This window comes from Pogona vitticeps, chromosome 1 (assembly GCF_051106095.1).
Source record: "Pogona vitticeps strain Pit_001003342236 chromosome 1, PviZW2.1, whole genome shotgun sequence".
Taxonomy (NCBI): Eukaryota; Metazoa; Chordata; class Lepidosauria; order Squamata; family Agamidae; genus Pogona; species Pogona vitticeps.
In genome coordinates, this window is record NC_135783.1 from 253,545,603 (window position 1) to 253,559,182 (window position 13,580).

General features: G+C 40.9%; 1 protein-coding gene across 4 annotated transcripts in view; it reads left to right on the forward strand.

Moving 5' to 3' along the window:
* The window catches only part of TSPAN4 (tetraspanin 4), a 744,385-nt gene that overhangs the window by 92,034 nt on the left and 638,771 nt on the right, over positions 1–13,580 (forward strand). For 2 of the 4 annotated variants that reach the window (XM_072985626.2, XM_078383667.1), the window contains exon 1: positions 8,382–8,479. The exons of the other annotated variants lie outside the window; for them this stretch is intronic. The gene's annotated coding sequence lies outside the window, so the exon portion shown is untranslated. Of the gene's footprint in view, positions 1–8,381; positions 8,480–13,580 lie in introns of those variants that run through there. 4 annotated transcript variants of the gene reach the window in all.

The window sequence follows — 13,580 nt, forward strand, 5'->3', positions numbered from 1 at the left end:
CTGGGCAGGCATGGTGGATCGCCGAGCAGCCGCGGCAGTGACAGGAGAGGGCAAGGGCTGCGTTCCGATGCTGGTGGCAGGTAACAGGGGGCAGGCGGGCGGGAGGGGGTGGGGAAAGACAGGGGGAGGGGGTCCTTCCACCTCTCCCCTTCCCATCCAAAATTATAACATAAAATATACAAGAGCCTGACATTTTAAAGGTTTTTATCTTTGCCTGCTAGACGGAGGACATTAGGCTAGGGTTGCCTGATGTCTGGCAGCCCTATGTAAGACTAGCATTTGGGAGATGCCTTCTTCAGGAGCAACCTGTGTTAGTAAAACCAGCACTTCTTAATGTACCTGGTCTATCATTGTTTCTGCACTTCTTTACTGCTGCCATTTAAAACTTTGGGACACGTACAATTCACCGACCTATGTATTTAATGCAGGCCTTGTAAAAGTTACTTTTGGGGGACTGCCTCTCTGGGAATGTCCCAGCTCATATGGCTTGCACAGCCAAGCTGGCTTGGAGATTCCAAAAGTTGTAGCTGAAATTTTCACAAGCTTTGATTTAATGTAGTGGGTTCTTTGGATTATCATAGTTATTCCTGGTGGAGATGTGAATTCTGCCATGCCCAGTGGATTCTCCATCAGTCACAATTTTGGGTCAGTTTATTTTTGGTGTTGTTCCTCTTGAAATCCGTTTTCTCATTTCTAACCCTTTGACACTTTTGGTGACAATTTTGTTCAGTTGAATGCTTCCTTCCCTACAAAACGCACATAAGAATGATTGCTTTTATCTTTTCCATCCTAAGAGTAGAAGTCCAGTAACATTGTCTCAGCAGCGTGTCAATTTTTGAATGACTGCTTGAGAACATATTTTGATTGCCGGTTAATGTTTCACCACACAGCTGTCATTCTCCTTTCTTCCACACTTGGATGCTTTCCCTTATCAAGTTATTTCATACATTTATTTTGTTCAGAGGACTGAATAAAGTTGATTTAGATTTCCTGTTCACTGAGGAAACCTTATATCTTGGGAATACGTAGGGGCTTTCTACACTCTGATTTCAATCTACAGTATAATAAAATTCAGTTTCTGGCATTTGTATCTGCACCTCTGTTTACCTGTGAATCTGTCTACCTTGGCTTCATCTCATGCAGGTATCACCAGTGGTACATGGTATTAGAATTGTCTTCACAGAGTTCCACAGAATTCCATACACTGGCCCTAATCTTCCAGGGTTAAAGTTATGTGGGGAGGCCTTACTGATGGAGGAGAATCTTCCCTTCACAGGCTGGTCCCCTGTGTGCAGAAGGCAATGGGGGTGGGCCCACTATGTTTTCCTTCCTTGCGCATCAATGCTAGGAGTCTTCTAGGTGTTGGACGGCACGTGACATAAAGTCCGCGATGCAGCTGCCTTGCTGGTGTCAAACAGCCAGGTTCCCTTATCAATTTCTGGAGGTGGAATCCATTTTTGAATTCACTATCTGTTGCTTTAGCAATAAGGGGGGAAAAAGATGATAATTAAACATGTAATTTGCAAATAAAGAAACAGTTTCCACTGTTCTAGTCTCTTGCTACATGTCAGACCAGCTTTCTCCAACCTGGTGCACTCTAGGTGTTTTGAACTACAACTTCCCCAGTCCCTGGCCCTTGGCTATACTGCTTATAGCTGATGGAAGTTGTAGCCTGAGACATTTGAAAGGAACCCAGGTTGGGGAAAGCTGTGATAAATAGATAAATAAGCATGGGGAAATGAGTTCAAGCCTGACAGTGGCCAAAATCATCTTGAAATTTTATTCTGGATTAAGTGAAATCATGTAAATTGTGGGTGTGAACTGCAGCTAATTAAAAAGCTATCTGATCATGTGCCTAGTTCTATGCCTGATCATGTGACTGTCTTCACTTAGCATGTGTCCACCACCTCATTAATCAGCTGCAATTTTTTACCATAGTTTATGTGATTCCACTTACTCTGGAGTAAAATCTCAATAGCTTAATCTGGAGTAAAATCTCAATAGGATTGTGCCCAGTGAGTGGTAAATTTATTTCTGAAAAAGTAGTTGTTGCAAACAGTTCAGGGAAGTCCCACAATTCCTACTACTACTTTTTCAGTAGTAAATTTGCAACTACCACAGAACTTTTTCAGAAATAAATTTACTACTCACTGGGCACAATCCTATTGAGATTTTTCAGTAGTAAATTTACTACTGAAAAAGTAGTAGTGGCCATTGTGGGACTTCCGTGAACAGTTTGCAACTCACAACAAGAGAGAGTGGGTTCACATGGTTCCATTTACCAACACCTTCCAGGTCTCTGTCACAGGCTGCCCTGAGCAAACCATCTTGCTTAACTGGAATACCACCTGACTTCCTCTTTGTTTGAAAGTACTATAAGCTGCCTTTTGTCTTAAAGGCACATCAACTGGTTCCTTACTTGTTCTCCATTACTTAAAACCTATGGAGAGTAGCTCAGAAGCCCCCTTTTTAAGGCTAGTGGATGTGGGAAGCATTTCTTGCTTCCCTGGCTGCTCCTAAAAGGCTATGTGTGATGGTCATACTTTGGTTATATAGGAGACTCTGGTAACAGCTGGGACATCATTTTATTTGGTTGGACACCAAGAATGCTTCAGTTTTCCGCACATTTCCTTCCTTCCTTCCTTCGTCTTTTAAAAGGCATATGTGAAGAACATGAATTCAATTGTGGCAGTAGGAAATTGATCAATTTTGAATTGTATTAAGGAAGGACTAAGAAAGGAAGAAGAAACAAGCAAGCAAAAAAAAAAACCCGCCCCCAAACACCACAACATGCAAATAGTGCTCCCAGCTGCTTTCTTTGATTGGGATCTTCACCTGATTGAGGAGGGAGAGACAGAAGGGGGTCTGCTGTTTTAATTGGCCTTTTACTGGAGTTCCATGTCAGTCTCTCTACTCCATCTTGATTTCCTAGAGGTGGGAGGATGCCATCCAGACAGCTTGCCTTCTCTTTCTCCAAAGTCCAATTGCCCAAAGAGAAGCTCAGCACAGCATCTTATTTAGACAAAGTGAAACAACAGAAGCCATTGAAGTGGAGCCCACTGCTTCTGCAGGTAAGGTAAAGGTTGTCACGATTTTGGCGACAGTAGAAATACGCAGAATTATTGAAGACACTTACAAGTTCTTCTTTTGTTGCAAGACGGTTGTATTTACAAGTATTTACAGATATTTACAGGCAGGCATGGCAGGAACTCTTTATACAATCGGGCATAATGCATGGCAGCAAGTGGTAGAGGAGGAAGAGAAAGACACAAAGACGCTGTCCACTTATATACATGTACATGGCATTTTTAGTCCAATCAGAAGACAGATGACTTCATCCTTTGCACCTGGTCTTCTTCTGGTTTCAAGACATTGCATCATCTCCAGAGTGATTCAGCATTCTCACATCTGTGCACAATGGCAGCTCATTAATGAAACACTTATACATGTTCAGGCCTACAAAATTTCTATATTCTGACAAAGTTTCCCCTTGACATTTAGTCCAGTCGTGTCCAACTCTAGGGTGCTGTGCTCATCCCCATCTCCAAGCCGTAGAGCCAGCATTTGTCCGTAGACAGTTTCCGTGGTCACGTGGCCAGCATGACTAGACATGGAATGCCGTTACCTTCCCACCGAGGTGGTACCTATTTATCTACTCGCGTTTTTACATGCTTTCGAACTGCTAGGTTCTGGAGGTGGAAAAGAAAGAAAGTGGAAAAGGGAAGGGCCAAGTATATTCTCCTTGTACACCAGTGGTTCCCAGCCTTGGGCCCCCAGATGCTTTTAGACTAAAACTCCCAGAAGCCTCCACCACTAGCTCTGCTGGCCAGGATTTCTGGGAGGTGTAGTCCAAGAACATCTGGGGACTCAAGCAATGTTCCCTCTATGTTACAGGGGTGAACAGATGCACAGCACTGTATTGGTGCCACACACCTCAAGTCAGTGTTGTCGCTCATTTGGTTCCAGTGACACACATAGGATGGGGTTTCTGCTCAGTGCTAGTGGAAATTATAGGGAACATTGGATCCAAGGTTGGGAACTATTGTCCTACACAATATAAACCTATGGGGCTAGTTAGTCACTTGCGTGTCCATCAGCATGACACTATTCAACCTTAACCACTCATCTCTTTTCCTACACCAAATCTAATAGAAGTTGTCATCTTAAAAAATAAAGTATACATAAATATAGAGAGAGACGTACTAAAAAAAATCAGCAGTGATGTTTTGGCTGAGCAGTTAAATCAATTTTTCAGCCATTTTGAGGTGGAAACAGGAACAACCATTATTCCAGCACCTACTGTCTATAATACATCACTAGAATCTACCATCGACAGACAACCACTAGTACTGCAGATTTCAGATGTGAGACACGCTTTCCAGAATATTAACGTTCGAAAGGCTGCTGGACCAGATGGACTCATGGGACGAGTTGTTAGGGGCTGTGCTGCAGAATTACCTGGAGTTTTTACGGATATTTTCAATCTATCCTTGTTGCAGTGTTCTGTCCCCACTTGCCTGAAGACATCTATTATAGTGCCAGTCCCCAAGCAGTCAGCTGTGGTATCTCTCAATGATTATAGACCAGTAGCTTTAACATCTGTTGTTATGAAATGTTTTGAGAGATTGGTGCTGGATTACATTAAGGCTAGTCTTCCACCTTCTTTGGACCCATGGCAATTTGCATACAGGAGAAATAGATCTCTTGATACTGCTGTGTCCATTGTACTCCATACTGTATTGAGCCACTTAGAACAACAGGGAACTTACGCGAGGCTGTTGTTTGTGGATTATAGCTCTGCTTTTAATACCATTCTACCAAATAGGTTGTTTTTTAAAATGATCAACCTGGGATTACCTCAGGAGATCTGCGTGTGGATAAAGGATTTTCTGACAGATAGGCCACAGTCAGTAAGGATGGGATCTCACCATTCTTCTACCCTGGTACTAAGTACAGGAGCTCCCCAGGGCTGTGTGCTAAGTCCCTTCCTCTATTCCCTGTACACACATGATTTCACCCCACTGTATAACACCAATGCAATTATTAAATTTTCAGATGATACGACAGTGGTGGGGCTCATAAATAAGAACAATGAGTCTGCTTGTAGAAAGGAAATACAAAGGTTGATACTTTGGTGTAAAGAAAATCATCTCACACTTAACATCAAAAAAACTAAAGAACTCATAATTGATTTTAGGAGGAAGAGAAATGTACATTTACCACTGTACATAAACGGTGAGGAAGTGGAGAGAGTTGGTAGTTTTAAATTTCTGGGTACTTACATCTCAGAGGACCTCTCATGGACTATAAATGCCAACATGCTAATGAAGAAGGCACAGAAGAGGCTGTATTTCCTGAGAATGCTCGGCAAGTTAAATTTATCTCAGCATTTACTTCTGTCATACTATCGTAGCACCATTGAGAGTGTCCTAACCTATGGCATTCTGGCATGGTTTGGGAGTAGCTCTGTAGCGGACAGAAAAGCTCTACAGAGAACCATTAAAATTGCCCAGAATATCATCGGGCTCCAGCTACCAACCCTGGATGACATCTTCATATCCCGCTGTCTGAGGAAGTCACACAGCATCCTGAGAGACTCTTCCCATCCTGCTTATAACTTTTTTGAACTGTTGCCGTCTGGCAGAAGATATAGAACAATTAAGACTCGGACCACACGTTTTCTCAATAGTTTTTATCCCAGAGCTATAATTGCAATTAATAATGAGCTTAAAGACCACCAGTAGTGAATAATTAGTTGGACTGTGTTACTTGGCCTGCGGTGTAGATGTTTGTATTTTTAGTGGGGGACTTTTAGTGGGTGGGGAGTGTTTGGGGAATTTTATGTGTGTGCATGTGTCTGGTCTCTGGGTGTCTGTGAATTTCGTTGTATGGGTATACTGTGTATATACTTACAATTATTATTATTATTATTATTATTATTATTATTATTATTATTATTATTATTATTATTATTATTATTATTATTATTATTATTATTATTATTATTATTATTATTTATTTATTTATTTATTTATTTATTTATTTATTTATTTATTTATTTATTTATTTATTTATTATTTATCCATTTTCCATTTCTTCTTTGTTATTTTTCTGCTTCACTAGTTGTACAAGAATACCATATCTCAGTACTTGCCACCAGAGAACATGGAGGGAGCTCCCCAAAGAGTGCAAGGACTGTGAACACTTTTATGCATCCCCTGGGCATTGACAACCCTGTTGTTTGAGCCTTCCACTCTTTAAGCACCACTGGATTGATTCTGACATGAATGAAAAATTATCCTAGTTGCCCATTTCATGGCTGGCTCTAGACAGTCCTGTTATTCTGGACATGGCTGAGGCAGAGCTAAGCTTGCTTCTAGACTTTGTCTGAAGGAGAAAATGAGTCAAATGCTTCATGAAGAGGAGCAGTGAGGCAGTAGAACCATACAAGGATAATTAGCATTGTTGGTCACCTGTAACTGTGACAAGGAACATGAGGAGTGAGTGGAGCCACTATGGTGAAGGGGAGAGTTTGGAGAGAGGCCGGCAAGCTCAATAGAGAGTACAGGCAGAGTGCCTCAAGCCTGTAGGCCAGAAGTTAACCATCTCTGTTTTGAAGAGTCACTTTGGAGTGCTCTAAGATTCAGCCTTATCCTTGATGCCCAGTGACATCTGGAATATTTAACAACTTCTGCAGGAGGGAGCTAGCATGCCAGTGACACTTTGCTCAAGCAAAAATTACCTGACCATGGTTGCCTTTATCCTCATCTGTTTGAACTAGTGCTCTTGTGTTGGATTTCAAGACCGCTTGGAAACATTCTCAATTTCAAATACAGCAGCTCAATTGTTGGAACAGTATGTGCATTGAGCATATCATTCCAGTTTTGAAACCATGATGCTTCCAGTCAACCTTCTTATTTTAACTAGAGATGGGTATGCTGGTTTGGCGGTTTGTACCAGTTCCACAGACGACCGAACACGTACCCCGTGGTTCAGTGCACCATCCCTTCCAGATGGTACCCACTTTGAAGCAGTATCCTGGCTTCCCTGCCCCACCTCCTCTGGGCACTGCCTTTGAGTGGGTGCCCACTGGAGGGGATGGGTTGCTATACTGCAGAACACCTGTTTGGCTGTTTGACAAACTAGCGCCTGTCTCTAATCTGCCGATTTCTAATCTCAGTCTTTCAGAAATCTTGGAGAGCTTTGGATCTTGGTACCTTGAGAATCCTTACCTTACACAGGAACCTGCCTAAATAGTGAAGTATTCCTCTAAGGACCTTCTTGAAAATTCCTCCCACCTTCATAGGTAGAGTGGACAGGGACTGGGAAGAAGGTTCTTGTAGTTTTGTGGCATGCTGGTTCTGAAAAGTTCTTCCAGAACCAGGCCAGTCTTTTAAACCCCAGGTAAACACCTTCTTGTTTGCCCTGTTTTTGAAAGAGCTTCAGACCTATTTTCTGTAATATTCAATACGCTACTGCACTCCTTGACTTACCTACTATTTATTGGTTTACTTGTTTATTTTGTCAATTTATGATGCCTTAGTAGGAGTCTTTGGGAGGTTTTTGGGGAGGGAAGACAAAGTACCAAACAATTACCTCAATAAATTTAAAGTACTATGTGTGGTAGTCTGCTGCTTTCAGTTTGCGCGACTGCTAGGTTTCAAGTTCATAAAGCCACATAAAATACCAGGAAATAACGTTTTCAATGTTCAGTGTGTTGCTCAAGATGCATGTACCATGCTTTGAAGTATTGTTCACTTGGCATTCTTAAAGGTCATCCTTTCAGATGAAGATGGTGGATGGGTAATTACCCAACTGAGCACTCTGTTTTAATGACATCTAAAAGAAAAAGCCAGGCTTCTTTCAGAGAGTAGTTCAGAGATCTGGTGTGAGCAGGTAAGTAGGACTGCAGGTTTTGCAAAGTATTTAAAAGCATATCTCAGTTGTGCTTGGAGAAATATGTGAGAAAAATTAATGCATGCAATTGGTTATTTAGATATTCATTTGTTTATCTGTAAAGTGTTTCTGTTTTTTTGGCATTTTTGTTTTTGGTTCTCACCCAAGTTTACAAAATAGAAAATTCAGCAAAATTGAACAGTAACAAAAATAACAGTGTTTTAGTTTAGCCCGGGATACTTGTCTCTTTCAGGGGGACAAGGATACATCTGCATATATTCATCTCTCTGTATGTAAGTTTTATCAGTGGTAGCAATGAAACAGAGTAATAGTTATTTCTTAAAGTTGTTCCTTCTTGAGAAGAACTGGGCATAATTTTGGCTCACCGGAGAAAGCCATGTTCTAACAGTGGTAGGTCATCTATCCCTTTAAGAGACCTGAAGGAAGGGACATGGAGCAGGTGCAGCTTTTCCCACACAGCATCAGGACAAGAAAAGCTGCATCTGTGCCTTCAGTCTCTCTAGGATCTCTTCGGACAGAAAGCCTACAGTAGCTCAACTTCACTTTAAATTGTTTTGTGAAGGTTTGTGTATTTTTCTAAAATAACAAGAGGTAAGCAGATGAGAAGCTGTATTTTCAGGCCAAGCTGATCCAATATGCTAAGCCTACTTTTATAAGGAGAATATGCTAAGCCTACTCTGGAACTGACGTTTTTGTTTTGTAATTTTCAAACTTACATAATAGCCTTTATTAGCATTTATGTTAAAATATCAATGTTTTGGACTCATAGAAACAATATACATGCGTATAAAGTTTCAGTATATTGATTTTTCTGCCGTTTAAAATTGCTGCTTGATAAGATACAGATGTGCTCACAAGAATAAGAAACCATGCATCTGTTGGATTTTTCTGGTTAAATTATCATTGTCTCGGGCATAGAATTTGAAAGGAAGTTGAATATTGCTTGTTTCTGTTGGCAAATAAGTAGTTTTTGCAACTATCCTCCTAAAGGTATAGAAGATTTATTCCTGGTGACTGGTTAACTTGGGAGTACACCCCTTTGAATTCAGTGTCTTGTGTCTGAATAGATACCTATATAACTTTTGTGTGTCAGTGAAATTTATTTTATTCCAGAAAGTTGGCTGCATTAAACTTGTATCTGAAAACACATGAGGGCAATTATTCTGTATACATACAAGCGATGTTTATTAATGAACAGTCAGTGTACCTAATGATGGATGGTGCAGACAATCAATTCTAGTTTCTTATATTACTGCTAGATAGCTTCCTTTGCTGTCAGCAGGAAGTGAGGCTACAAAGAAATAGAGCCAGATTATATGTTATACTCTTTCTACCACCTGCAGTTTGGATAGAATTGTTGCTTTAATCTCCCCCCTCTCTCTCTTTTTTAAAATTTTTATTGGCTTTTTTAATTTAAGTTTTTATTATTAATTACAACAATAATTCAACATAAAAATATTTTACATACACATACTTTAAAAAGTCTACACAGTTAAAAAAAAACTTAAGTAATATTAGCGCACCCACCACTGGGACCAGTAGAGATAGAAATATACTTCTTACGATGTACCATAACCCTTCCAGCATAACATCACGTCATGTTTAGGCAAACAACGTGTTGTGTGCGTGTGTAGCAGCATAGAAATATATAATATAATATGTTGTTGTTTAGTCGTTAAGTCATGTCCAACTTTTCATAATCCCATGGACCAGAGCACACCGGGCCCTCCTGTCTTCCACTGGCTCCAGGAATTTGGTCAAATTCATGCTGGTAGCTTCGGTGACACTGTCCAACCATATCGTCCTCTGTCATGCCCTTCTCCTCTTGCCTTCACATTTTCCCAACATCAGGATCTTTTCCGGGGAGTCTTCTCTTCTCACAAGATGGCCAAAGTATTGGAGCCTCAGCTTCAGGATCTGTCCTTCCAGTGAGCATATAATATAATATAATATTTCTATGTTGCCTTTCTCCTCAAAAGGACCCAAGGCAACTTACATCACTAAAACAGTATTTAAAAGCTAAAATAGTAAGTATACAAATATTTAAAAGGAATTAAACAAGTACTGTATTAAAACGTCGTGAGAATGGTTGATGATTAGATTCCAATAGGTCTCCTGTATGGAGAGTTAGTGCAGGGAAATCGCCCCAGAGGGAGATGATGGCTGCAGTACAGGGATATCTGCAAGTGGGATCTGAATGCCTTAGGAATGGACCTCCACAGATGGGAAACTCTGACATCTGAGCGTTCAGCCTGGAGGCAGGCGGTGCTTCTCCCATTTTGAAGAGACCCTTATCCAGCAGGCCGAGGCAAAGAGGCAGTCCCGAAACCAGCAAAACCAGGGAGCTGGACAGGGGACAGATTGGATTTGTCTTCAGTGAGGAAGGGATTGTCACTCTCGAATTGGCCTTCTCAGCCACACTAGATGCTGTTCCAAGACCTCTATTCAAAGCACATTACCATAGTCTCTCGAGACTGAAGGATGCCTAATCTTAATATTAAAATGGTAACTAAGATCTACATTAAAAGACATTTGAAACAACAGAGCACAACAGTCCATTTAAAGCGCCTCTCAGACCACCAGTCATTAACGAAAAGCTTACCTGAAGAGAAAAGTCTTTACTTGCCTGCGGAAGGACAGCCTAGCTTCTCATGGGAGGAAGTTCCAGAGTCTGGGAGCAGCAACAGAGAAGGCCATCTCTCATGCCCCCACCAAGGGCACCTGTGAGGGTGGTGGGACTGAGGGAAAGGCCTCCTCTGATCATCTTAATGCCCAGGCGGCCTCATAGAGGGAGATGCAGTCTTTTAGATAGCTTGGACTCAAGCCATTTAGGGCATTGTAGGTTAAAAGCAGCTCTTTGAACTGTGCCGGGAAACGGATCAGCAGCCAGTGGAGCTGCTTTAACAGGGATGTTACATGTTCCCTGTAACCAGCCACAGTTAACAGTCTGGCTGTGGAATTTTGGACCTTTTGGACGTTCCAAACACTTTCTAAAGGCAGCCACACATAGAGTGTGTTACAGTCATCCAACCGAGATGTAACTAGGGCATGTGTCACTATGGCCTTTCAGGAAACAGCCACAGCTGGTGCACTAGTTGTAACTGTGCAAATGCCCTCCTGGCCATTGTTGAAACCTGGGCATCCAGGTTGAATCCAAGAGCACCCTCAAGCTGCATGCCTGCATTTTCAATCTTATTCCTTTATCTGGTGTTCGAAGGACCAGGAACACCGCTGTCTTGTCTGGATTAAGTCTCAATTTATTCACCCTCATCTAATCCATTACTGACACCAGACACTGATTTAGAATTGAGACAGCTTCCTTGGATTTAGATGGTGAGGAGAGATAGAGTTGGGTGTCATCAGTGTACTGGTGATACTGAACCCCAAAACTCGGGTCAGCCTCTCCCACTGGTTTCATGTAAATATTAAATAGCATCAGAGACAAAACAGATCCCTGAGAAACGCCAAAGGCCAAGCTGTTGAACAGGAGTAGACCTCTGCTGTCCAGAGTAGACCTTTGGTCTAGATGGGAGAGGTAGAAATCTAATAAAATAAAGGAGTCTCCTAGTACCACCCTCTGGGTTCTCCCTCCAGGAAGGACCGCAGGCACCACAAAACTGTGCCTCCAAGTCCCATCCCAGAGAAACGGCCCAGAAAGATACCATGGTTGATGGTATCGAAGGCCGCTGAGAGGTCCAGCAGAACCAACAGGAACACAGTCCCCCTTTCCCATTCCCAGCATAGGCCATCCACCAAGATGACTAAAGCAGTTTCTGTCCCAATGCCAGACCTGAAGTCAGATTGAAACTCATAATTTTAAAGCATGGTTCAAAAAGTCTTACCATATGTCAACAAACTTATTCTCTTTTAACAATCCCCTTTTACATTTTATATCCCATGTCAACTTATTGTGAACAGCTATTTCCCAAAGTTCACTGTACGATTCAGTTAATTGATATACATACTTCACTTTCCAATTTCTCACAATCATTACTTTAGCAGCTATTACCATAGTTAAAATTGACTCTTTTTTCAGCCCAACCATACTGTTCTTCTTTAAAAATAAACAATAATGCAGCATATTGGGAAACTTCTATGTTTAAATGTAATCTCGCTCCCCATTTTTTAAATACAGTTTTCCAACTTTTCAATACTACTACAAAGTGGTGCTTCAGCCTCTCCACATTTTGTTTTGTACTAAGTTGGGGATATCAGGCTGAAAAAAACAGGAACCCCCTGAGAGTAGTTTGCAGCTGTTTAGCTTGTTTTGTACATTATAAGGCAGCAAATCTGGACACTTACTCTAATACACAAAACGTGCTTATTGGGCTGAGTATCAGGCTAGAAAGCGGGATACGGTGTGGGAGGAAGGAAGGTCCAATCTGGGCACTCAGGGGAGAGGGACTAATCTCTCCTTGAAACATCTCGCACACCTTGAAAACATTAGGGTTGCCGCAAATTGGAAAAGAGTTTGTCTCATAGAATGACAATAGTGAAATTTGGTTTATCGTAATTGCTCACTGCAATCCCTTTTAGTACAGCTACATAATACATTTTTGCCACAAGCACACATTGTGACCCAAGTCCAGTGGATAGTCCCAGTTACAGTAGACTACTTAAATCTATTGTTGTGTCAACGTCTCATTGATTTATGAGCCCACTCTTCATTAGAACTATCAATTTATTCATTCTTTTTTTCCCCTCCAAAGTAAAGGCACTGATGGTGGTTTGCAGAATATTTAAAAGATAAATCCACTGTACACATCAGATTTAGGACTGTATTTTAGGTATTATACTAATATATAAAGTGTTTTTCATTGTGCCTCTAGTAGGGTGTCTATGAAATAACTCACATGACTCTCTGGATCATGTTGATGATGTGTAGGGAATTTCTGATTTAGATATAATCTTAGAATTTAACGCATGCTTGGGGCTCTGAGAAAATTTGCCCAGGACTCCCCCACTTTATGTATTATTGACAGTAAGTGTGAATAACATTAATTTATAGCATGTACATACTAAACTCCTGCTAAGAAAAGTTGCATTAGATATATATTTTTAAATATTGTATTTAATATTTATTATTAAACATGGCTATTGTGTTTTGCATATATTGGTTCCAGAAAGATAACCCTCTTGTTGTGTTATGGCTTCTTGGGGCTGACAAACTGTGTTCTTAATAATTTTTCTTTTACTTATTATTTATAGACTTGATCACTGTAGGTAAGGAGAATGCTTATCAAAAGATAAAGTGACTGAAAGGAAATAATTTCCATTGAAATGTCTACAGTTAGTTAGTGATATTGTTCCTGATATTTTGCTTTATTGTATCTTTCTTCATAGAGTGAAATTACAATCTTTGCGCCAACTGTAGAAATGAATACTTAGCTTGGCCAGGATATACAGCACATAATTAAAGGAAGAAGAGACTTTTATGGGTGTTTCAGTTCAATGAAGTTCTAATCTGTATGTGTGGTGGCCATCCTTTTCTTTTCCTTTCTCCCCCCACCCACTTTTTTCGGAAGCAGGGCACAAGAGTTTCTGTGACCATGCCTTGCAGGTACATAGTTCTATGACTTGTTGACAGTCACAATGTTGTTTTCCTTTATCTTCATAGAAGACTCTTAAACACCTCTCCTATGTCTGCCCTGTCTTTGGTCCTG